This window comes from Canis lupus, chromosome 3, assembly GCF_048164855.1.
Source record: "Canis lupus baileyi chromosome 3, mCanLup2.hap1, whole genome shotgun sequence".
Taxonomy (NCBI): Eukaryota; Metazoa; Chordata; class Mammalia; order Carnivora; family Canidae; genus Canis; species Canis lupus.
The window spans coordinates 77,211,789-77,239,344 of NC_132840.1; the positions used below are offsets into that span (position 1 = coordinate 77,211,789).

General features: G+C 41.7%; 1 long non-coding RNA gene across 1 annotated transcript in view; it reads right to left on the reverse strand.

The window, feature by feature from the left end:
* The window catches only part of LOC140631136 (uncharacterized), a 214,310-nt gene that overhangs the window by 144,396 nt on the left and 42,358 nt on the right, over positions 1-27,556 (reverse strand). Inside the window, exon 2 of the long non-coding RNA XR_012028788.1 lies at positions 11,151-11,274. This is a non-coding gene — a long non-coding RNA (uncharacterized lncRNA). The remainder of the gene's footprint in view (positions 1-11,150; positions 11,275-27,556) is intronic.

Here is a 27,556-nt window from a genome sequence, read left to right on the forward strand (position 1 = left end):
TGACAGTGATAGCAACTGACAGGAGATTAAAAGGAACCACAGATACTGTGCTGAAAATGTCTCATCAAGGTCACCCACTCGTGATAAGGCATGCGGAGGGTAAGGGACAAGTAGAAGCTTATCGCTTAAGAACCACCAGGACAATGACATTATCTAATTATTCCTGTTCATTCCCATCTCCTCCGGCCTTCCACTCCCACACACATGCTTCTAAGCAAGTCTATTATTTAAAAATTACTATAAGATGGTTCTCCCTATCAGCCCAAGATACAGTTACCATAAAGGCAGTGCCACCAACCTTCCCAATCCTGCCAAGCAGAAATAGCCACTCCCAGGCCACTGGGCTCATTTTTTTTACTACAGCACTTACAGATTACATGACTTTCTCCCCCAAAACTATGAACCTCTCATGTGTCTGAAGCATGTCCTCCTCTCCTTTCTGTTTAACTACACAGTCAGTGGCAGAGCCAGCTAGCTATCTACTAACACTCATGATTCTCCCTCTCTCATGCAGAGGTGTTCTGAGAAGTTCCTGCCAAGCCAGCAACTACTTTTTCTAGCTCCATTTATATGTAGGTGTGGCCATAGGACTAGTCTTAGTCAATGGAATATGAGCAGAAGTGACACACTTCACCTTAAGGTTTTTGTAGCATAGCACATATCACAACTGTCTTTTGCCTGCTATCAGGTAGGTGCAAAACTTGACTAGGCAAGATGCTACCAGCCTGATGAGGGCTCAGGAATCCTTGCATGGAAGAAAGCTACTCTGGACTAGAAATAATTCATTTGGCTATATAAGAAGGAGAAATATGGGATCCCTGGGTGGCGCAGCGGTTTGGCACTTGCCTTTGGCCCGGGGCACGATCCTGGAGACCCAGGATCGAATCCCACATCGGGCTCCCGGTGCATGGAGCCTGCTTCTCCCTCTGCCTGTGTCTCTGCCTCTCTCTCTCTCTCTCTGATGACTATCATAAATAAATAAAAAATTAAAAAAAAGAAGGAGAAATATACTTCTATTTTAAAATTTTCTTTATGGGTTTTAGGGACTATTTGTTACCAGAGTATGCCCTAACTAATACATAAGCCTAACACAGTGGTATACACATCCATTCCAGAGGTGATAAATAACTAAATAGGGCATTCACCCATTTGCCTATGAAAGAGCCTGATTATTTTGTGCATTTCAAGGAAAAGATTCACGATGGATTGCATCTCATGAAATTATATCCAGTAATTGTTATTATGGAAATTATCTCAGAACACTATATGAAACAGACTGATGCTAGGAGGGTTTTATGTTTCTTCAAATTCATAGATACATATTTAAATTTTGTTACTGTGGGAGAATGTTGAGGTTGCCATGGAAACAAGTTAAAGCAACAGAGTGCACGTGATGCACTGGGATGCTTGGTGCTAGCCATGCCAGCAAAAACATAAAATGATTATATCATACAGAGAAAACTCTAAGGGTTATGGTGTGGTAGCCAACTATTTGTTTTTCACCTTCTAGGAACCATAATGTAACACACTGATTTGTTCACAATTTTGATAATATTGCCCGTTCTGCAATGAAATGGATTTTAGAATAAAGATTAGATTATTGGTAGATGATCATCACTCTGTCTCCACCCTTCTGGAAAAATACACACACGCACACACACACAGACTGGGCCTATACAAGTAGAATCTGATTGAGTTGATGAATTGAATGGACAATAAATTTAAAGTAAGCAATCAAATTAAGCCCCTCCTGAGCAGAGGCTTTGGAGCAAATTTCTTAAGTAATTACCCCAACTCTTTGATTTACTTCTCCATGCACACAGAGCCTTTATTGATCTTTTCTCTGTGGTCCAGAAGCCTAATTCTCTGCAATATACTTGCTCCTTATTCAAGTTATCATCACTCTCTTATGAAAATTAAATGTTTCAAGCAGGGCGAGTCTACCTCCCCCAGGGATATTACTCTTCTCTCTGAGTGACCTTAGGGCCTAAAGTGTCTGGAAGCAATAATCATGAGACAGTACAAAGGGCAGGTGGCTTGGATCCAAATTAAAAGAGAATAGAAATGGATTTGAGCTCATGAAACGTGGCAAGCTGGGGTAGAGATGTTTGATGGGCAAGAACACTTTGTGTGGGAGGTGGAGGAGCACTGATATCCCTACCTGTTCTTTGAATGGTAAAGGTAAAGAAAAAACTCCCCTGACATCTTTTCTCATGAACACCCTAGAAAGTAATTCAGGAAAACTTTCAACTCTAAGGAGACACAAAGAAAAATGACAGCATCCTGACTTTTAGTATAGACTCCCCTTTCTTCCCTTTATCTCACCCTATCATTTCGATTCTATGTGCTGATTCACTAATGTCTTCTCCAGCCCCTCCTACTTTCATTCTGAAACTATACTGGTCAACTTCTTAAAGAAGAGACACAAACTTCCAGCGCCCTTCCCTCCCTGGGACAGTGGAAGCCACACAGGAAAAAGATTCCAGGGGACAGAAGCTGCTACTGTAGTGAGAAGTATGACAGAAAGATGCAGATGGACCCTGGAGCCCACCCTCAATGGTACAAACCTTTTCAAGGCAGAACTACATGGCATATGCAAACATTAAGAGAAGCTGAATTCAATCACAATGCCAGACAGTCTCAGGCGGCCCCTTGACTGCTCCTGGTGCAAACCAGGGTCAAAGACGTCTGACGGGGCTCAGTAGACAGAGGAGATCAATAATGCTAAAGAGTAATGTCTGCAGTGAGAAACAAATCATTGCAAGTTCAAATAAAATGCTCTCCGTGCTCAGGTCTCCTGAAGGAAGCCCTACATCTGCCACACTGGCATTGCCCCCGTGACACCTTCTTCCTTCGTAGGAGGGAAGAATGAGGGAGAGAGAAAGAGCAGGAGCCAGCGGTGGTCCTACAGCTATTGTGTTGTCTGCAACTGAGAAGCCCCAAATAGCTTAGTGCCCATCTGGCTGACTCAAGGAGAAAACACTGAGAGCATGAACTATTTTGAGAATGTTGGGAATAAAGCATACCTCAGTCTCTGAAGAGATTGGGAGGTGGTTAAGTGAAGTTATGAACAGCAGGATAAACATCAAGCAAATTGTATTTAATGACTTAAACCTACTGGGAACTTATTACATGAGCCAGGTCCAATTTACTCTTAAGAAAATGAGAGCTTGGAGAAGTTAAGCCATATTCCCAACATCCCAGGCTTGTAAGTGGTTACCCCAAGACTCACACCAATGCTGACACATTACAAAGTCCAACAGTGGCCTTAAATCTATGCCACACAGCTCTGTATAGGGCTCACTTGTAACTGCAACTAAATATGTTTACCTATGCCTTTCTCTTCCTCGTGGTCTTCATCATGTCAGGGTCACTGGTGTGCACTTGACCCATCTGGATGCATAGAAATAAGGACACATATTTCTAAAGGCCATCGAGCTGTCTTGGTGGAGGCTAGAGGCACAGAACAATGGATTACAGGGAATTGCAGAGGCATAGAGATTGAAGCGTCATATTATGCCCTATGCTTCTCTTGGCTAAGTCCACTCAGAGAAAGCTGGGTTGTTGAATTAAGGGGATAACTGGCAAATTCTACTGTGGGTTGCTCACATCTCCATATTTTTATTGTAATTGTTGCTGTTGTTCAATAGATGACATATTGTTTTGAGAACCTATACCAAAAGAAGCAAAAATTATGCAGGAGGCAGAGTCAATTGCCGGGACTTAAAACTCCATATTGGGAGCATGCTGTCAGGACCCTTCTGCAGATGCAAATGCTCTGTGTCTCCCCAATCCTCTTGACCCATTTCACAGATGTGGCACTTGTGATAAAAATGGAAAAAATTCAAAATGAGTAATATCTACTTCATTCTACCTGTGATTAAAACTTACTCTTCTGCCTTAGGAAGGAAACTAGGATTTAATCAGCAGGTCTGATGAGTAACTCCCTGTGCTGGGTGATTTATCCACACACTAGCTTATCAATTTCTCACAACCACCTTCGAGATACCACACACCTACCTTCCAGCTGATGGAACTGAGGTTACAGTGATCAGTTTGCCCAGAGCAGGACCTGTGTGGCTGCATAGGGACGCACGCCTATATTCTTACAACATTCAAAACCAGTACTCTTTCTTCTATGCTCTTCTTTGGGCCTCCTTTAATAGATTTAGATCCTTGCCACACCTTTAGGTCATCATTGTCAACTTTAGCAGTCATCGGGCAGTAGAGTAGAAATTCCTTAACTAAGTGCTTTGCCTCTCCTCTCTTGCTTGTGCCTAAAACTGGCATACAGAAGAATCATTCCAATGACTTGAAAGTTGATTAGTTGAGTAGTTGGTTGGTTAGCTTATTCCAGATTTCCAGAGACTTAAAGAGAAGCATTCCATGTCAAAAGAAATTTTCATGGATAATGTCTATTTGGGAAAGGATTGCAGATGAGCAGACACAATGCACCCACAGATTGGTCCGCCTCTGGAGAACACAGCATGTAGCAGCTCCTCCACCAGGTAAACTTGTGTGAGTCAAGTCATTTTCCTTCTCTGAAGCTCAGTGTCTTCATCTTTAAAATTGGCATCATGCCCTACCTACCTCAAAGAAGCACACTGAGGAACAAATGAGATGATCTACATAAAAAGCCAATCATTGCTTTACATGTGTACATTCAGCACAGTGGAGTTTCTGTCTCAATCCTTTCTGATCTACCTGTTTATTGTCCTTGAGGGATATGGGGTGAGGGCATGTGTCGTGCTCACTGCGGTTTTTTTTTTTTTTTGTAAGATTTTATTTACTTATTCATGAGAGACACAGAAAGAGGCAGAGACACAGGCAGAGGGAAAAGCAGGCTCCCCATGTGGTGCCCAATGTGGGACTCGATCTCAGGACCCTGGGATCACAACCCGAGCCAAAGGCAGATGCTCAACCACTGAGCCACCCAGGCGCCCTGTGCCCACTGCTGGTTAAGTGCAGAAGGAAGAAAAGAGACATCAATTTTTGGGATTCCCACTTTCTCTAATCTTATCTAGCTGGAGGAAGAGGCAATTTATACCCTTGCCATTTATCTGCAGCTACCCTGGTGGTGATGGCCAGGAAGGTGGCATTTCCAACAAACAGTGTCTGGCGATTGTAAGGCCAGATGATTACTTTACTACTATTTGGTGTGTTGTGTAACAGATCTCCATATTGTGTCATTCAGAGTCTCTCACAACTGCCTGGATCCCACAGATGGTGTCTCCGCTTTTATACCGCCCTACTTTCCCAGAATTTCTACATCTCCAGGGCCATTACCGCCTCCTGACTCTCTCACACTTATCCTATTATGCTATTATCCTGCACCCAGCACTGGCTGCTTTATTTTCTACTTTCTGCCACAATATTATGGGCACTGAGCTACAGGCTCTCAGATAGTGTCTGTCTGCTTGCTGTTTGTGCGCTCCACTGGGGAAAAGGGGGGTGTGGAACATCTATTTGTGTACATATCAGGCAAGAGACAATGCCAAAGCATTTCCACAAGCAGGAAGCATCCGAACAAGGATGCTGCAGGCAGAGGAAGAGGTAGCATGCTCCAGCTAAAATAACTAAACCTCATAGTTTCAAGTCACCACATACCCTGCTATGTATACAATCCAAACTACAAGGGAAGATTTGCAGCTGGCCGGTAAATTATCTTTATGTGCCTCCCCCCTTTAAAAATAATAAAAATTTAAAAATAATAAAATAATAAAAATCACTTTACAGTATTAACTATTTAAAGGGGTTCCCTACACAGAATTCTCTGCCTCCATGACAGGTGCTTTTCTGTGTCAATGGAATAGGATAGAATCTGAGGGTTATTCAGATCCAGTGTGAAGTTCAAATTATACCTGGATTTCCAAATACTAGTTATATCACCCAGGCTATAGTTTTTGCACTACAACCAACTTAGCAAGTGACTCAAACTTTTGAACTTCTATTTCCTCATCTTTTATATGGGGATGATGCTGTGTACCTGGTATGGTTTGGGGAAAATAACTGAAGTATGTAGAAGCTTGTGATATCATGCCCACAAACAGATGAATAAATGTTTCTTTATCCCACTCCCTTCTTTAACACTCAAATATGCCACCAACCCACACGTGGCTGTATCATGTAATTCCAATGGCCTATCTCCCTAGGTAAACTGGTTTCCATGGGGCTGGATTCATCCCATCTTACTCAGCCCAGGGACTTAGAATAAGGGCTTAACAAATATTAGTGGAATTAGGGACAAGTGGAATTACAAACCTGCAGAACAATTGGTGAGTTCAAAGGAAGAGAGGATTACAGTTTTTTTGAAAACTTCTTTTCAGCAATACCCTTACAGATTGCCATTAATAGTACTCTCTTCAAAAATGACCTCTGCTTCCATTTTACACACAAAAAATAACAGACAGGAGAGGGAAGAAGAGAGAGGGAGACAAGGAGGGAGGGAGGAAGGAAAAAAAGAGAGAGAGAGAAAGAAGGAAAGAAAGAAAGAAGAAAGAAAGAAAGAAAGAAAGAAAGAAAGAAAGAAAAGAAGAAAAAGAAGAAAGAAGAAAGGAAAGAAAGAAAGAAAGAAAGAAAGAAAGAAAGAAAGAAAGAAAGAAAGAAGAAAGAAAGAAAGATCAAGCAAGCAACACCTGGGAGCTTCCTATGTCAAACAACAGTCCCTGACTTAAGCAGAATGCTTGTAGAATACAAATCAACTTCATTACTAGCCACTCCTAAAGGATAATTAAGAAGGACAATGTGATTTGGGAAAGGAAGGAAGAGAGAATCCCTAACTCCCACGACTGACCAGAAATGACTTGACTTCTCTGACGTGTTATATTATCAGTGTTACTCTCACATCCCAGCAGCGAAACAGGTGGAAGGCAGATGGTGGATCTTTCATGGAATCCCAAACAGATCACAATCAGACATCTTCTTTATTTACTGAGCACCTACTATGTGTTCACAGCTCAGCAGCCCAGAAACTAATTCAGATCAGCTTAGCCCCAGTGGGATAAAGTTTGAGCCATGAATGATAAAGCTTGAATTAAATGCTTATTTAGAAGGAAGGAACAAGCAAGCTGCCTCAAAAAGGAAAGGGGACCAGCCCCCACTCTGGGAGGGACAACATCTAGACCTCCCCTCAAAGAAAGTCTTATGTGTGGACCCAGGTGCTGTTGAGGGGGGCTTGGCCGGGTGGTGGGGGATAAAAGGCTTTCTGGAGGCCCTCTGACCCCAGCCGTCCCACGGGAAATGAGCGAGGAGGCTGCTGGCTGGCAGACAAGCAGGTGTGCCCTTAAGAAGCCATGGAGATTAGCTGGGGCTTATCCAAACCTCTGCAGGAGGCAAATCTCTCCTGGCTCTCTCAGGAGACCTCAGCGCTCCTCTGGCATCAAATAAGCCAGATGCAGAATGGACGTCAACTTGGCCTTTGTGAATCCAGGGCCCCAGAGCAGGAATCTGGACACCATAACACTCACCAGGGCCCCCAGTGAGAAGGAGTTTTTGAAGAATATGTTTAGAAAAAGGAAAAGAGAGCAAAAGAAACAATGACAAGCTGTAACCACAGATAAATGAATGCTCACTTATACTTAGATCTTCGTCTTTGGGGCAATTTTTACACTGCATCCCCCCCCCCCCCACCCGCCACCCTATACCCAAATTTGACAATTTGAACAAAAGTTTCTTCTTTCTGTAGAAAATATGCCCTCTGGGAAAAATAGTTGGCATCTGGTCTTCAGCAAAGGTAAAAGCCAGAAGGCTCAAGGTTTGAGATTCTCCTTCTTAGCAGCCTATAGAAAGCAAATTAGCAACAGTGGAAAGAGGGGAAAGGGGGTTCCCATCAGTGCCGAATACACCCACTTAATTCCATGCCAAGGCCCAATAATGTGGTAGAAAGAACACTGGCTTTAGATCCAGTGGATGTGCCGTAGAATCCTGATTCTGCGGTGTACAAGCTGTGTGACTCTGAACAGGTCACCTAACCTCTCTGAGCATTGATTTTCCTATCCTAAGATGAGCATTAAACAGAATAATTGCATAAGCAGCCGGCAGAGTACCTTGCATGTGAAAAGTGCTCAATAAAGTTAGATCCTTCCACTCTTCCCTCTTTCGCCAACCCAATTCTCTATATAAAACAGTAGATAAAATCTCTACTATTTCACACTTGTCGAAACCCATTCCCTGGGAGGGTCATTCACTTGCCCAAACCTCACCTAGATGGAAAGAGTAGAGATCAGAATCCAGATTTCCCAGAAGCCCTTGCTAGGCCTTCCTGTTTGAGGGGCACCATAAAGATGACCCAGTGCCCCGTCTCAGAAAGGTCCAAGAATGGCTGTGGCAGAGACCAGTACACACAGGGCGGGGGGTGGAGGGGTACCCTGTGAAGGAGTCCAGTGAGGCCAGAGCCATAACTGTCTTTCAAACATGGCTGAAACTCAGCAGGAAACATGTGGGATGTGTGGGATGGGGGAGGGGAGGTTCTTCACGGCTTCAACTAATTGTGTAACCAAGAGCCTTCTTATCTTTCAAACTGGTTGTGCCACACCCATACCCACATACAAGACAACTGGCTCTGGAATGTCTGAAACAGAGAGATGTCCTTGATGCAATGACAACAACATTAGGACTTTTTTCACAATTCACTGCCTTCCCTGCCAGCACATGTGGTGCAAGCAGGAACATAACTCCAGAGACTGGGTATAGCCTTCTCTCCATTTGACTCTCAGATCATCTTTGGGGTGGGAAAGTTCCCTGCGAGCCGGATTGTGGTCCATCTTGTCTCGGTTTCTTCCTGGAGGTGGTTGAATTTCTACTTCTATTTGAAAGATCCTACCACTGGTACCCAAACGGATAATTTTAGAACTAAGACTCTCATACATGCCCTTTTGTTTTATAAATGAAGGAACTGAAGGAGGCTTGGAGATGTGGGAAAACACTTGCCCTAGGTCATGAAACGGATTTGGTCAGCTGTCGATTCAGTGCCCACTTCCTCCACTGATTGACCTAGCATTTTGGGGGCCCATGTGGATAGGAGAAACAATCTCTTTGCAGTTTCATCATTCTAGAGCTAACTGTGCACAGAGCTCATGAGGAAGGCACTCAAGGTCAGTGTGATAAGAACACAATCAGTATGACAAATATTCAAATATTCCATTAAATATCCTCAAAGAAAAAGTAAATAAATAAAATGCCAAAAAGCCCTTGCAAGCAGTATTACTTTCTTAATTTAGAGATTTCTTTATGGGTCCCCAAGGCAGTGTGTTATAATTATTACAGAGAATGTAAATCACTATTAATACATTCTTTGGTTTAGTCTCATCATGTCTGATAAAGTTGTTTCATTCAGCTATGATTTACCTACTCTGTTCTAGGTATTTCCTAAGTGCCAAGAATATGCAGATGGACAGCCACAGCCTCTGTGCTCAGGAAATTCACTGTCTAAGGAAGGGGAAAGACAGGTACTACATAAAATAAATCAAAGACCTAAATGTAAGGCCTAAGGCTATAAAACACTTAAGATAAAGCATAGGGAAAAGTTTCATTACATTGGATTTGGCAATGATTTCTTGGATGTTACATCAAAAGCCATGCAGAAAAAGAAAAAAAAAAAGATAAATCAGACTACATAAAAATTTAAAACTTCTATGCATTAAATGACATGATCAGCAAAAAAGGAATCTACTGACTAGAAGGAAATATTTGCAAATCATCTATCTGATGAAGGATCCCAAATATATGAAAAACTCTTACAACTCAACAACAAAAACAAAATCTCAATTCAAAAATGGGCAAAAGACTTGAATTTTTACAAAGAAGGCATAAAAATGGCCAGTAAGTACATGAAAATAGCTCCATTCATCAGGGAAATGACCATTTAAACAGTGAGATACCACCTAACACTCCTTAAAATGATTGCTACTCAAAAACAAAACAAAACAAAACACCCAGAAAACAAGCATTGGAAAAAGGTATGGAGAAATAGGAAGCCTTGTAAAACAGGGTAGCCAGTGTGGAAAATAGTGTGGTGATGCCTCCAATACTTAAAAATAGAACTACCCTGTGATTCCACAATCTCACTTGTGGGTACATATCCAAACAATTGAAAGCAGGGTCCTGAAGAGATATTTGTATGTCCATGTTCATAGCAGAATTATTACAGCAGCCCAAAAGTAGAAGTGACCCAACTGTCCACTGACAGATGAATAGATAAATAAGATATGTATATACATACAGCAGAATATTACTCAGCCTTACAAAAGAAGGAAATCCTCATACATGCTACAGTATGAGTGGACTGGAGGATATTATACCAAGTGACAGGAGCCAGTCACAAGACAACAGACTGTGAAGACAACTAGTATACGATTTCACTTGTATCTTGAATCTAAAAAAAACAAAGCAAATGAATGGACATAAAAGACAGAAACAGATTCATAAGCACTGAGAACAAACTGGTAGTTTTCAAAGGGGAGGAAAATTGGGAGGTGGGGGTTGATAACAGGGAAGGGAGGAGAGTTAGAGGTACAAACTTCCAACTATAAGTCACACGGATGAAAAGTACAGTATAGGAAATATCGTCAATACTATTATAATAACTTTGTTAAAAAATGATTAAGATAGTAATTTTTATGCCATATATTTTACTAAATTTTTTTTTAAAAAAGAAGAAATACAGGGACTGCATTATCTATCACCAGTAAACTTTGCAAGAGTGCATGGAAATTTCTAGTGCCCCAACAAACACCACAAGAGATAGTGCTAGGTGAAGTCCCTAGAAAACCACTCACAAAGACACACCAAGATTCTGCGTGAAAGCTTGTATCCTGAGATCCTGAGAGGATAAGAGGGAAAACGTTGCTGAAGAAAGATGGTGAACTCCAGAGCCCTATTGAGTCTTTCTTACAGACCACAAGCCTCAGCAGGTGTTCATAACACCAATAATGTTAAATTTCTCCATCCAAAGTTACACATCGCTTGCAGGGCCATTTTGATAGAACAGACATAGAGCAGCCTAAAAAGTTCTAAAACATAAACCTTTGCTTTTGACTGTGAAGAAGTTTCTCTTTGTGTCTCGGGGCAGAGGCAGTGGGTACCGAGGCAGCCTTTGTAGTGATTTGGTATGTTTTTGAAACAAAACATTGAACTCGCAGGAAAGGACTTACCGGTGGACTTCATCTGACCGATATTCTAGATCTTTCTTTGTTCCCCTTCCATAGGGCCGGTCTCCTGGAGCACCACAGTCTTGGAAAGATGGAAACAACTGAATGTGGACCACCAGCATCTATACTGAGAGGGAATACAAGAAAGACAGCTTACCTGAGGTAAAGGGAAAATCATTTCCCCATGGTCTCAATGCTTAGATCTCACCCCACCTATGGGCCCTTAAAACACCATGCCTCTCTCTCTCTAGTTGTTCATGAGTTCCCTTTTGTGTGTCCAAGTACTCAGTGCTGTGCTAAGGCTGAGGGTACATGGAAAGTCAGCCCCTGGACTTCGTAACCTCTCATCCTAGGGAGTAAGAAGGCACGAAAGCATGAATTACACTGTCATAAGGCAGGACGTCTTGTGGTTCTGTCTGCATAAACTAAAGGAAGCCCACATGCTTCCCCTCATGCCACTGTCAGAAGAGAAAGCCAGAGTCCAGAGAAACAAAAGATACAACAAGGAGTGGCTCTTCACACGCTTGGCTGGATGAGGTGGCTGTCTCATACCCATGCTCCCTGGTGCTCAGCATCCCTCTCACTACATGCCCAGTCTCTGTCTGGACTTGGTCAGAGCCCACAGATGAGGTTGAGAACACAGGACTCCATCCCTAACCAAGCCAGGTAGCCTCTCAGCAGGGGCACCCCCTGTGCCTTGGCCACAGAACACGCAGCCATATCTCAGGTCAAAAGGCAAGCGGCCAGTGAGTGCACTGCAAGCCCATCAGCACCACTGTCCAAAATGCAAGGTTGGCAGCACTGTCTTCACAAATTAAATATGACACATCACCATGATCCCATGGCTCTGATAGACCTCACTGCCTGACATGCTGGGTCAGCCTAATTCCCACCCATTTCAGACACCCAAACAAATGAACACATGCTTCCTGATGATGCAAAACTGTGTGTGTGTGTGTGTGTGTGTGTGTGTGTGTGTTTCCAAGGCTCCATAGAACTGTATGATCATCAATTAAACATTCATCAGACTTCCACTGACCTAGAAGAGGGAAGCACCATCAGTAGGGCCTGAGCATTGGCATCAGCTATCTCTAAAGTCAGTTTCTTGCCTCGGTCAGTGGAACACATTTAAACCTCAATGAAGGGCCCTCACTATCTTTTGTACTGGATCCATCCACCAGGCTGAATGAAGCTTTTAGAACCAGCAAGGACCAGATGGCCCTCCAAGATCATTTCTGAATGTTTCCATCTGAGTCATTTGTATGCGGAAGTCTTCACAAAATAGCAATCTGGGTAGCAGGCTCCAGGCTGAGTCCAGCTTTCCAGACAGCCCATCTTTGCCTACAATTGAGAAGACAAGCACAATATTGTAGGGTTCCACAAAAATATTACAGCATTTATCTATATGTGTAGCATCAAATACATGAAGTGTCCCTGTCAGGCTGTCACTACAATGGTAGCGTGCCACAACTACCTCCCTCCCCCACTTACTTTTCTTTCTCCCACTGCACCTACCACTCCTCCCTCAGAGCAGGCTGAAAGCCAGGTTGCGAATCAGCCAGCAGAGGGTACCACCACACTGGGGTAATGATCCGATTCCTGGCAAATTCAGAGCCAAAAGAGATTTAGACTAATGGATATGGGCTCTAGTCTTGTCACATGCTGGGAACTCCTAGCCAAAAAGTGGGGAGGGATGGAAGACACAGAGCCAGAAGTGCACAGGCCGACGGGCCTGCTCATCTGAGGAAGAGGGAAGGCAGTAATTGTGACTGCAGTGTCAAGAGTTCCAGGGTCGGGGAAACTGAGGTTCATAAGTGGGAGGCAATCAGTATGAAAGGGGTCAACCAAGCACTCTCCGGCATGGGTATCTACCCTAGAGAAGAGAAAACTTATGCACATGTAAACATTCATTCGTGGATATTACAGCAGCTCTGTTCGTCATTACCCCAAACTGGGAATGATCCAAATGTCTTACTATCAGTGAATGAATAAACCAACTGTGGTATATCCATACAACAGAAAACCACTCGGCATCAAAAAAGACAACAAATTATTGATACATACAACAATGTGGATGAACCTCAGAGGCATTATGTTGAGTGAAAGAAGCCATTCTCAAAAAGTTCCATTTGCATGACCCCATTTTTACAAGATTTTCAGCATCTCTGCATTGTCAGGGACAATGTCCAGACTTCCTCTACAAAGGAAGAGCATGAAAGAACTTTTTGGAGTTGATGAAACTATTCTGTATCTTGCTTTTGGTGATGATTACATGAATCTATAGATAGATGTGTTAAAAATCATAGAACTGTATACTCAAGCAAGTCAATTTCACCATATGTTAATTAAAAATAAACATTTTAAGGGATGTCTGGGTGGCTCAGTGGGTGAGCATCTGTCTTTGGCTCAGGGCGTGATCCTGGTCCCAGGATCGAATCCCACATCAGGCTCCCTGTCTATGTCTCTGCCTCTCTCTCTGTGTCTCTCATGAATACATAAATAAAATCTTTTTTAAAAAAAAAATTAAAAAATAAACATTTTAAAAGAAAAAATGCATTAAGAAATCAAAGGGATATAATGTGAGGGGCAGGATGAGATAAGCAGGTGAAGAGTGATATCAATGAATGGTCATCATCAAGAATGTATAGTGGAGGCAAAGCACAGAGGGCCAGAAGTAGAGTCCATTCAGGAGGACAGGCTGACGGGACCAGAGAGGCTACCTGGACCCTGGTGGTGCTGGCTGAGCAGGGAGTTTGCCACTCATTGTTCATGTGGCCCCAGAGTCTCTGCTCACCCTTGGGAACCAACATTCATGGTGGTATAGAGCACGCTTAAGTTATTTCTTCACCTCACTTGCTGGGAAGGAGGGGTTCATCAGATTTGGGCAAGGGTTTAGTTGAGAAGGGGCAAATGACAAACAAAAACTAGACTAATCTAATCCTCTTATTTACAGATGAGGAATCTGGGAGAGCCCCCAAATCTCACAGCCTGTTAGTGCCCTCAGAGGTCTTGAATCCCAGCCCTGGATCTTTCCACCATGGCTCACACCACTACCTTATCAGTTCTCCAGCCTGGGGATGGTACTCCTCTTTATCTGTCCTGGGCAGGTGAGACTATGTTTTTCCATTTAAAAAAGAGCAAAACAGGGCAGCCCAGGTAGCTCAGCAGTTTAGCTCTGGCTTCAGCCCAGGGCCGGATCCTGGAGATTCGGGATCAAGTCCCACGTCAGGCTCCCTGCATGGAGCCTGCTTCTCCCTCTGCCTGTGTCTCTGCCCCCCCCCCTTCTCTGTGTTTCTCATGAATAAATAAATAAAATCTTTTTTAAAAAATTAAAAATTTAAAAAATTTTAAAACATTAAAAAGAGCAAAACAAAGGTGACTCCATAGCATCCCATCACAACACATCAAAACATTCACTACCTCCCTTAACCTTTTACTTGCTGTTCTTTTCTCAGATGAATCGCTCATTAAATCCCATGTCTAAATCCTGTGTCATTCTTCTCTTACTCAAGCCATTATATACAATGATTAGACTGGATGATTAAAAAGATAGTCAAAGATCTTATCTATCAAATAACCTTCTATGGCCTTTCCACATGTCTCATTTGCAACTAACTCTGTAGAGCTCAGAGGACTGCCTCACACTTTGCATATATGACTCTCTTGGATTCAATGGTATGTGAGACAAGACCTAGTTTAAAAAAAAAGAATGGAGATGGAGGTCCTGATTCACACTGCTGATAAGAGATGGGAGATTTTATGATATGTAGATGTGACATGGTTGTGAAATTCTAGGCAAATTACTTCTTCTCCTGAGACTTAGCTTGCTCCCTTATAACATGAGCTGATGAGATTAGAAAATCATGATGATACTTTCTGTTCCTACAATGTTATGTTCCCTGTTTAGCCTTAAGTATAGATGGTAAATAATTAAACCAATTCACACACAAAAAAATTTTTTTGAGAAGTTTAATTCAGCAAATAGTTCTTGAGAGTCTATTCTATTTTCAGGCTACACACTAGCCAGGAGGTATTTAAGAATATGTAAGAAAAGAACTCTGCCTTTAAGGACACAAAACCTAATGGTCAGAACAAGACTCTAGATTTAAAGGTTCTAGAGTCAAGTCACTCTGTTTCCCTTGGAACTATTTGGGTCATTTGTTTAACCTCTCTGAACCTATTTCTTCATCTCTAAATTGCAACTAATAATGGCTCCAGCTAGGAGTGAGAAATAAATGAGAGTATATTCAGTTTTATTATGAAGCCCTTTATGTTACTCTTCTGCCCTCTTGAAACAGCATTTTTCTTTCTCCCTCCCATACTTTTTTTGTAAATGATCTCCACTTTTAATCCCATTTCTTGAAGCTGAATTTTCTATTAGTGCTTTAAGATGCAACTCAAGTCTTACTTCTCCATGAAGACTTACCCATCTGTTCCAGCCAATACACATCTCTAACGTCTCTGCGTTTTTGTTGTCTTTTTAAAACATTATATGGTATTTTCTATTGCTTCATAATTGACTCAGGTATGTATGGTTGTAAACTTTCTTGAACTCCAGCTTCTTATGTCACTAACTGCCCATGGACACCTCAAATTCTACAGGTATCAAGTTGAATCCATGATCTTGTCCAAAGATGCTGCTCCTCTCCTTGAGCTCATTTCAGTTCATAGTTTCTCAGTTGCTTACACCAGATACTCAAGTATCTATCATGTTTCCTCTCCAACATACTCACCTCCAATCCATCATACCAATCCCAATTTATGTGCACCGTTCAGATCGTCCTCTCTCATCTCCACTGTCTCAGCCTTCCATGAACATCTCTTGACTGGGTTAATGCAATGGCAGAAGGCAGGATGTATCAGTATCACTTAGCAAGCTTTTCAAAATATCCTTATTTACCTTCCCATCACCCTGTATCAGATCAGAGACTTGGCTGAGGTGAGGGAAAAGACAGAAGATTAGGGAGGGGGAAAAAACAGCCTGTGTATTTTGCAAAAGCTTCCCAGATTTTTCTGATATATTGTCTGTCACTGCTGAGCACCATAACTTTAAACTTCCTCGTCTCCAATCCTTTCTTCCTCTATGGCTCAAATAACTTTTCAAAATTTGTAGTAATAACGGCCCCTCACTGTCTTTCAGGAACAAAAAAACAACAGATTCTTGACCCTGGCTTTCACATGGCTCCGGGCCACTTTCTTGACCTGATTTCCTCTAATTTCTTCCATGCCCAGTAGGTTCTAGACACACCAACTAGATCTTGGTGCCCTAGACACACCATACCCTTTCATATCCCCCCTGCCCTGATTCATGCCATTTCATGCCTTGGAATTCCCTTCTGTTCTCTTCTCATTAACCCTACCTGAAAACAATCCCAAACTAATGCCGCCCCCTCCATAAAGTCTTCAGCAATTCCTGCCCTCTTCTAGGCAGAATTAACTGTTCCCTCCCCTATACTTTCATATCATTCTATTCATAGAGCTAATCTACTGACCAACAGTTTGAGTAGGCTACCTTCCTTGACTCCCTCCAAAAAGCTACAGCTCTTTTCTTTTGGTCTCCTACTTTAACTCTGTTATAGCTACACCCTATTGCACTGTGTGTGTGTGTGTGTATGTGTGTGTGTGCTGAGTTTCCTAATCTGTTTATCTACTAAATTAAACCATGATCTCCTCAAAGATGGATACCATCTTCTCTTTCTTTGAACTCTTAACACCAAAGAAGAGTGCAGAATTTTAGTGACTACTAAATAAATAATTCTTCGGTCAAAATTCAAATTAGACATCATTCCCTAGTCAGCCTTTCCCAGACCTAAGAAGTGGCAGCACCTTGCTTCTGCCACCAGAGCACACAGTACATATCACCTTTTACTGAAACTATCTGTTGATGAGTCCATCTCCTTAACTAAGGCTGTAACTTCATTAGGGGTATGACCCATGTTTTAATATCTTTCTTACCTGTGGCATATTACACAGAGTCTGACAGAAGCTCCACTCGCCAATGTTCTAGAACAACTAAACTGAATGTACTGTTGTTTCTTTTCAGGGATCCTCACTGTATCTTTTACTACTCTTCCATGTTGATACCTCCTCCAGCCCTGGGCCGAGAGTGAGCATTCAGCAAATATTTGTCAATTGACGGTCTTATTGGATGTTCCAGAATAAGCTGAGAGGATGCAGTGCCCTTCTCAGCTGTATTTCTAGGAAGGACAGATTGAGTCTTTCAGGGCTACACCCCAACCCTAGCTGATGTCCTGGTATTTCAAGACAAGTCAGCAAAAACAAGGATCTGTCACTGTTCTGGTTTCTAGCTTATTTACCCAGCCAAATACAAGCCATTTTACTCCTCTCCAGTTGTCCCAATATGCTCACCAGTTTGGCATGTACCATATTAACCTTGTCCAGGAGTGAAAAAAAAAAATAGAAGGGACACCGAAATAAAATCTCAGGAGAATTAAAAGTAATGCCTACTTATGTGACAAGTTCTATTCAAAGCTGAGGGTTGGATCACTGTCCAGTGCATTCATAGTACATAGGCCTACTGGAAAATGAAAACTTTTAGCATTATTTTATCCACAACTGAAGAGTTTTGAAATTTTATTTTTAAAAATTATACCAAAATATCGGGATATTTATGGGCATAAACTCAATCACATCTTATTATTAAAAGTTATGAAAACACTGCATGGTATGGTGTCCTTTACACAGTAATAATAATTACCATGTTTTTTAAAAGGATAAACATGTTAAAATCTCTCTTTTCCCCCATATTTAAATAAAATAACACAAATCCCCTTTTAGAAGTTTATAAATTGCCCAACCGTTTTGAAATCTTAGGTACAATCATCCTTAAAAACATTGTTAGCTACTGAGCAACGCCCAAGAAATCATATTTCTAAAAGTTGAGAAATTGCATGAACTAGAGTTAAATGAAAAGAATGAGTTCAACATTGGTTATAGCACACAGACTGGAGAAGGGACAGAAAGCATGGTTGCCATCATAATAGCAGACATGTCAAAAAAATTTTAGAGTCCCTCTCCAGATAGGTTTGTTGGTGAAATTACTCAGAAGCAGAAAATAATGACCCTGAACTTCTTATTTAAGGTAAAAGACATAGGATATTGGTGAACTTGAATTCACATTTTATGATTTCATCTAAAAGTCCTCAGAGTCATGATTACTCTCAGTTTCTACAATCTAGGATAGATGGTTGTCTTTCTACAATGAGGTCATTTGTGTGATGAGCTGCAATGCAGTATTTTAAGACTCCATGAAGAAGAATGAAATGAAGTCAAGAACGGAGGCACTACTAGTTCAGACTCATCATGTAAAACCTGATACTAGAAAAAAGATTGGTCTGGGCTTAACTGATTCTAACTGATTATCTGTAGCACCAAAATTCATTGGTATAAAATGAAGCGATGGGAGATATCCAAAATAACCAGTCCTAATCAGGGAAGGACAAGCCCCAGTTAAGATCACTATCCTGCGTTGCCATTTTAGGTCATTTCCCAGATTAGCAAGTAGTGGAGAGCGAGAAAACCATTTTGAGAAGTTTCAGTGCTTCTAATATTATCCATCCTAATGTCCACATGTTCTACTTTTTAATGCTTTACATGAAAAGAAGGGAAAGTTCAGAACTATCTTAAATGTCTCAAATGTACAGAAAGATTGATTCCCTTTACCAGGAAATAGGTCCCTGAATCCAGCAAAGTGCATCTTACTGAAACAACTTTCCTCTTCAATTGTCAGCCTGTAAGTGCACGGTAGGTCTGGGATCCTACTAACCAGCCCAGAATTGCTCTGAGATCTCAAGAGTCACCGTGAAAAGTGATGAATGCTGGCACAAATTGCGGAACTAGAAAGCTTAGTTTCTTCACCTTAGTACATCTGTTTCTCAACCTTGGGTAAGCCAAAACTCTCTCTGGTCCTCAGTATTCCCTTAGGTATATCAGGGGAAAAATAAGTCACTCTTTTGAAGAGTATAAAGACAAATTAGATTGTGATAATCAAATGACTTCAGCATTTTGGGGTGAAAAAGTTTTGCAAGAAGGACAATAACCTGGTTCCTTTAAAAGGTTAAAGAATGTGAGTAAGTTACATTTATTCTATAAGTTCTTGGATGCTTGGATGACCTGGTTTCACTGGGCAAAGGACACTGGTGGTTCCTGTTGGGTGCTGGAGTGAGGAGGGAAGGACAAGAGGGCCCAAAGCGATGGGGACTTATAAAAGGGATTAAAGAATGTTAGAGAGACATTACAAAATCACTAACTGAAAGATGGCTAATCTGAGATATTTCTTTTAATACCTTCCCACAAACTTTCTAGCCAACAGTCCTGGAGTAGGCATTTTATGGATTACATGTTCATGAATGTGCATATATAATATTGTATATCCTTTTCTCATCCTTCTAGATCTACTTTCAGAGAGGCGGGTAGAGGAGGCATTTTCTCCAAATCATCAGTGTTTTCTTTACATAAAACACTGCATTGAACGAATGGGGGAGGGGCGAAGCCCTAGATTACCACATAACTTTTCCTAGAATATTCTTAGGATTCTTACACTGTGCTTAAAATATCAACTGTCAAAATAATATAATTATTTTTCAAGGAAATCCTAAACATCTGCAATTAGCCTAGCAAGTCTATATAAATGAAATAGTACACACCTCCCCTCCCCATCCCAGAAAAATAAATCTGGGGAGAAAACAGAGCTCAGTCCAAGCATCCTTTGTAAATGGCATCCTCATTCTCCACATTTGCTTATTTTTAAACCCAACTCCTAAATGTAAAGCATCATATCCAAATGCCACCTGTTTGAAAATTTAACAAAGCATTAAGAGCTTTCTATTTGCTTCCTAAAATTTGACAAGAATAGCTTATTGTGCTGGTTGATTAGCATGGTAGAGAGTCTTCATCTTGTTCATAGGTTTTACACTTCTTATGAGTACTTAGAACCCTGTGTCACAAAGCAAGTTAGATGAGCAATTTTATCTCCGAAGGCCTTATATGGTTAGGTATAAGGAAGTGTGCTATTCATTCAGAAAAGGATAGCACTACTGTCCACCACATTTAGAAGAGAAAAAAGAAATCCAAAAAGGTTTAAAAGGTGTTGCCCGTAAGAGGTGTGTCTGCAATTTTAACGGTAGAGTCTCCATGGACCATATGCTTTTGAAAATAAAAATAAAAAGTTTTCAGTTGAATAAAAATGTTTAGAGTTAATGAGGAGATTGAACATGGTTTAGAATTTGGAGCCATCCCCTGCCATTTTAGTGGTTATATTAAATCAGCCTGAGGGCCTGCGGGCAAATAGAAGTAGAACAGCTATATCCTCTTTTATCTTTTACACACACATATATGTGATCTTTTTGCTTGATTCTTGCTTGGTTCTTCTAAAATGCCAAAATATACTATTCTTCCCTTTGCTTTATTAAAGATGTTTGTATTTTTAAGGCCCCAAATATAAAAGGCCCCAATAATATTTTAACCACATGTAGTCAATGTGTAAAATGTTAAAAGTGGGGTTTCCTTTTTTTCAGAAACACCCAGGTTAAGTCTTCTGTATGATTTGCAAGTTTTCTACCTACTGGAACAACTATAGACAGTTGTGTAAAATATTTGGATTAATGGTTGAACTTGAACTTGTGCCTTTAAAACATCTGGGGACTGACCTTGGCCACAAGAGCAGTTGTTCCTTTTAAGTTGATCCAGCAGAAATTAAATATCTGCGGGGGGAGGGGGATGTGGAGGCTAAGAGATGGGGTTCCCTGCAAGTCTGTTCTCCCATGGGACTAAGTGTTCCTTCTGGCTCCTTGGAGAACCATCCTGTTTGGAGTGCAGAAGGAACTGGTTTACACCACTTCCATCACAGAGACCTTGAGATTTTCATGAATCTCTTTGTCTTCAGCATTTGAAAGTGGAAAACCTTGCTGGATTTGTAATATTTCAGCCATTTACCCCACACTTCACAGTTTGCCAAAGTAGGTTTGGTCAGAAGATGGGACTCTCCATTTCCCTTGGCTCAAAACACTCTGAAGAAGTTAGCAGTACCAACTTCCCCATACACAAAGGCTTTGGGAATACTTATTTAAATCTGACTTTTGAATCAATCCCAAGTGACTGTTCCTTGGCAAAAGATATGTAACTTTATCACAGATAAATTTTCCTTGCTCACAATTCCTGGCCCAGAGCGGCTGTAAGGATCATGTAGATGTGTGTTGGAAATTAAACAGTGTACTACCAGGGTGGCCGCAATTAAATTCAGACTTGCATTCAAACCATGCCCTGTTCTGCATTTCTTCGAGAAGTTTGCTTTCTATAGACATTTCAAAATGTTCCTTCACAAAAGAAGGAGGCAGGGTGGCTGGGCCCAAGTCCCCTAAATCAAGGCAGTGAGAACAGAAAGGGGGAGAATATATTTGCAGGGTGCCAAAGAAGCTGTTAATATACATGGATCCTCAGACTTTTAATTTAATTTAAGGCGTTCTCTTAGGGAGCCCAAGAGTTATTCTCCCCCACATTCACAGACAGACTACAATCATTATTTGGAAAAGAAAGAAATTATGAGCTCTCATTGAACACCAACCCACAAGCAAGTGTTATAAAATGGAATGGTTCCTTGAAAGAAAAATTTTCTTCCTCTGCTTAAAATACATTTTAGGATTGAAATGCTGAATGTTAGCAACTTCTGATAATAGTAAAGAGTCCCAGGCTCATGTGAGGAATTAGATGGCTGGAGGGGGAAAAAAAGTGATCAATTTGGAATAATTTTTTCTACATAATTATAGATAGTACAATATTTAGAAAGAAGAAAATTACGGAGAATCAATTATAGACATGATTTTTCTACACTACAACAAAGTTTATGAAATTTGCAAGTTTGTTTGTTTGTTGGCAAAATTGCTTGAATATGGAATTCAAATTTAATCTGCTCTCTGGTTCTATGTGGAATCGGTTTTAACCACTTTTATTCATTTGAAGAAATACAGAGTACATGCAGTTAAAGTCGCTGGAAAAAATTCCCAGCATTTTCATGCTTATGTCAAATGGCCATTTGAAATACTCTCCTAAAAATCTATTTGAGAGTGTGCCTCTGTAACCTTTGAAAAGTTTGGGAGTTATCAGAGGAGTTGGCCTGCTCAAAGCAGATAATCACTCTTGCATAAATGTCGCCCAAAAGAACAGTTCTCTGGTTGAGGTGCAAAATAACATAATCTCAAGATTTATAGCCACACCAAGGATGGTCAAAGCATTTTTTTCCCCCAGTAATGTACATTGGAAAGTTACCACACACATTTCACATGCAAGCTTAAATGATCTGAAAAAGACAATCACCGATTTCAGGCTGAACTGATTCCAACATTTGAGCAAATCACAAACAGCAGATCTGGCCTTGCTTAAAATTTCCATCTAGTTGTTGAACTGAACAAAAATAAACAAATGGAAAGCTTGACAGATGAATAAGACTTTTCTCATGATTTTTTAAAACCAAAAATGCAGCAGAAAACAAATACCACCACAGAAGTCCTTGCAAAGAAAGTGCCTTTGGCATCTAGTCTGGAGCAAACAATCTCCCCAGACCACCCCCTTCGCGCTCCCACCAGTGCCCTCCACTCTTGCTTTATCTCCTAATTTCGTGGACTGGATCGCTGGGCTGTTTATCAAACAGTGTGCAATAAAAACGGCTTCACTCTACTACTCTATGAACTCTTGCAATTTTCTCCCTCCTCCTGGACAGAGGCCACTAGTAAGGGAAAGCCTCAGGAAAAAAAAAAAAAAAAGCAGAGCAGTGAAAGCAAAGAAACAATAGCCGACCGTGGCTTTGACAATGCCTTCCCTCAACCCTCTTTCTGCTCCTGCTGTGACACTTGCATTCAAGAGCAAGGGCGGCTGCCATCGGATGCATGGACAATGGATTGAGGAATACAAGGCAGGGGGGAAAAAAGGAAATCAGATGAATTCTGAACTAAGATGGCAGGGCTCTCACCTTTTCCGTGTTTTTGCGAATAGTCTGGATGGAGGCGTCCCGCAGAGAAGAAATAAAAAGGGTGTCTGAATTGTTGGATGGTGCTGAAGGCTTCTGCATTTTGCAAACGCATTTTAGAACTATTTGCAGGGGCATACTTGCTGCCAGCCATCTCTCTCTCTCTCTCCCCCTCTCTCTGTCTCTCTCTCTCTCTCTTCTGTTTTATGTCCTGCTATCTCCATCACACCTCTATTAGTATGAAGACTTTCTGCCTGTGTAAGTGAGAATGTGCATTCCTTAGTGTTTGAATCAAGACCCACGTCTGCATGCATTTCTAATCTAAGGAGCCTATAGCGGTTACTACAACTATCAATTAGTCAGCAATAGCTGAGACCCTCAAAGCCTCTGAAGGAACAAAGGTGGAAAGACATGCAAATACTCCAGCACCTGGATCACACAACTTGCTGGCTACAAATATCGGCACCTTTTCCTGGTTTTCTTTTTTCTTTTCTTTTCTTTTTTTTTTTTTCTGTTTAACTCCAAAATCTATGTGATATTACAGGCTACTAATGTATCCAGCTGCATAATTAGGGATGGGAGTGCCTCTAGGTATATACGTTTCTTTGGCATCTCTGAAATGCATTAAGCTGAACTAAAAGGAAATACCTGGTGACAAATCAGAGTTTATGACATATTTGATCTATGCTCCATTTTAACAACTGCAAGTAGAACTTAAATTAAGTATATAGTAGGGTTCTTTGTCCATTTCAGTGGCTTTTATGAAAGAGGCTAATAAAATAGTGATAAAAAGAGGAGGGGGAGGTATTCAGCTACAGAAAAGCATATACGAAGATTAATTCTCCTCCATAACAGATAAGATCATTTTGATTTAAATTCAAGTCTGGATGTTAACATTGGGTGGCTGGTTCTGGAGCATGTGTATTTTTTTTTTTTTTAAATAGTGTATGTTGTGAGTACCAGCGTACATTGGATGTATCCGTGGTAACTTTCATTGGATGTATTCTGTGCTAACAATCTGAAGCAATATAAAGAATTCTTTTCTCATTTTACAGAAACCTCAAAAAAAAAAAACCCCACCCTTTTGAAAAACAATGCTTTGCCTTACAGTTTTCAAGGACATCAAAATATTGCTAACTTGAATACACACGCAGAAAGAGAGAGGTATAAGTAACAGCTGATCTGACTCACTGGTGAATATGGATAATTTCAAAGGGAAGGGTCTACTCCGTATCTGATGTTATCTGTGATTTCCCCCCCTCTTTTCTGGGCCATGAAAAGCTGCCTTTCTTTCCTCCGCACTTCTTGCTAGAATCGAAACTATTTTCAGACAAGGCATGGCACACATCCTGTAAGTTAAGAACCTTCTCCAACTCTGTAAACAAGACAGAAAGTCTCACCTGAAGACATGCATTTACAGCCGAGCTGTGGCAGGAGCTGCAAAATAGTATCACCTTATTTCCCTCTGCTATTTATTCCTCTTCTGGGGACTGCCACTCTAAAGAGCAATTTCTGTTTTCTTTCTTCCTAGACAACACGGCTCAAGCAATCATTTTACCCCCATTTAATCTGTCAGGTAGCTACAGAAGCGGAGCAATTTGGAAATAACCCCCACACACACCAAAGAGCACCCCCCCCCCCAACCACAGAGCCTGGAAACTGAGTTGCAGGGGGCCGGGCAGTGAGTCTGGCAAGCTTTCACAACGAGGAGAGGTGTTAGAAAGGAGGACAGACCAGGTCCCTAACAAGATAAAGCAGGGGTAGAGAGGGAGGGTGGAGAGCATCCCCCCAGTACCCCCACCCCCACCGCGCCCCTCCAACAAACCCTGTCACTTAAGAAAGAAAGAAAGAAAAAAAAAATCCTAACGAGGTTGAGAGGGAGAAGGGAAATAGTGCTAAATAGCTGGCGAGATGACCCACCGTCCTGTTCGCTCCTTGGCGCTTGCCGAGGGGAGTAACAGCCACAGCAGTGACAACGGCGTTGCAATGTGCCAAGTGCAACCTCTGCCCGGGGCTCTCTGCCTCCCAAAAAGGAGAGAAAAGCATGCCCCAGACAGAGCACAACGGGAAGGAGCAGGAGCCATCGGCAAGTCACCGACCCGGGCAGCACCGGCTGGTCTCTGAAAGCCCCGTATCAAGGGTCCCATTCAAAGGCAACGAAGAAGCAGAGACAATGGCAAATCAAAACCTGGCAGGGCTTCCAGAATAATTTAACTCCTCACTCCAGAATCTAGATGGGTAGAGCAAGCAACACAGGCGAGAGCTCCTTCACACCAAGGCGCGAGCATATGCCTGCCTCTCGGTGGATGTATTTTTAGACATAATATCAGGGGCAAGGCAGCCTGTGCTCTCATCAATAGCATCCGCTTCTCTTTCTCGCTGGCAGGCTGGCCGACGGTCAGAGGGGAGCAGCCCCCAGGCCTCGCCCAAGCCAGAGTGGGTGAGGAGCACCCCAACTCCTGACCCATTGTCTCCCAGCTCGGAGAGCATGAAATGCATTTTCAGGATGTGTTCCGAAAGGAGGTCACGCCTTGTGGCAGTTTGCTCACCTCCCATCTTTCCACAAATGACCTGACTGCTACCCTCGGAAAGCACAACCAGGGGGAGAAATCTGCACCTTGGCAAAGGCGATTCAAACACCGGAGGCTGGGGATGCAAACATTCATGTCTGTTTAGCAGGACACGCAGGATTAGTGCCATGCCCTAGACTCCTAAACTCCTCCAAACAGCAATGCTTATTCAAAGCAAGCGGTGGAGGACATTTTATATCCTCCAGATCTGCTTTATGTATGAGTATTCCTCTCCTTCACTTGAAGCTTCAAATAGTTCCAATAATAAACACAACAGAAAAATCGGAGAAGAGAAAGTAAAGGAGACATCCTCAGCCTCCGTGAACAAATCAAATATAATGTAGTGTGCTCTGGGCCAAGCCTAGAAATTCTCCCCCACGTGGAGGATTAAAATATTTAAAAACGTTCCTTTAAATCTTTCATAATAGAGTACGCTTATTAAATATGGATATGCACATATCTACACATACACAAAATTCGCAAGTTAATTTAAATTTATGGGAGAAATCCAAAGGATACTAGGTCAAACAATCCAAAAAAGAAAACAGCCATAAAAAACCATCTCTAACCACACACCAGCTCTCTGAAGTTTCACACAACACTAGAATGAGACGGATGGACGCAATGGTGATGAATGAAAATGTTTCACAACCGTGATATTCCAAATGAAATTATCTGAAAATGAAGAGCAAAATGCCCACTTCCATGTTTTTTGGGTCAGAATTTGTTTCTGTCAGAACTAGGGTGTTTTTTTTTTTCAATGTCATATACATGTAATCTGTAAAGGCAAATTATAACATGATGTCCAATTCCACAAATAAGCATTCTGAGTTTTGATTTGCCTTTTAAGAGTAGAAACAGTTTATAATTTCACATTGTAAATCTCACTAGGACTGAATGCTCTTACAAGGATTGACAGAGCAAGAATAATTCATGTCGGACCAAAAGGCTTCTTTCACTCAGCTTCATGCAGCTTTTTTTCCCAACAGCTCTGGGCCAAAACGCATGTAGAATCTTGAGCTGAACTATCCATCACATTTCCCTAGTCTTTCAATTAATGACACTGCAATCAGATCGATAGAATGTAATAAGAAAAGAGCTTTGCATTTCTATACCTATTAATTCGTTGAGTAACTCCAGCAGTAAAACGTGACTTGAAAGGAAAAACACTCAAGGAAAATGAATTCTCTTAGCATATTGAGCAATGACACCCCGACCCAAAAGTGAATACTGGAGTTTCTACTTTCCAGCCAGGGTTATTAGGATCCAAGAATGAGACTGTCAGGAGCAAACTTACTCATTTTTTCACAAGATTCTCTGTCATATACTCACACCCCCACAGGTCTTGTCAGATTGGTCAGTTTTTGGAATTTGGGAACAAATACCCTTGAAAAGCGAGTCAGAGCATAGGTTGGGGCAGCCGTTCCTCCCCACTTCCCAGGGCAGCCAGATTGCCAAATTTGTGATCTTAGTTTTTCTAGGGCATTCTGCACAGAGGAATTGGTTTCAGAAAGAGTAAGACAGGGGAAGAATGATTAGAAGGCTCATTGAGTGTGGCCCCATCCCCAATCACTGCCTTGGTCTGAGACCATGTGAACAGTGAAAGAGACACAACAGTGCCTGCACTCTCTGTGTTTACCACCAGTGACAGAGGACTGGGCAAATGAAGTAGGAGTTCTCTGTGGAGAAGGATGAGTGGGGGCGGGGGGAGAGGGGAGGCTGTCCTCCAATGTCCTCTAGAATCATGTGCACGACCAGACCTCAATGCCACTAGAGGTGAACCAACAGTGACTTCATGAACTCAGAAGCAGAGAGAAGAGAGGTGGTTGCCAGGACAGGGAAATGGGGGACATGGGGAG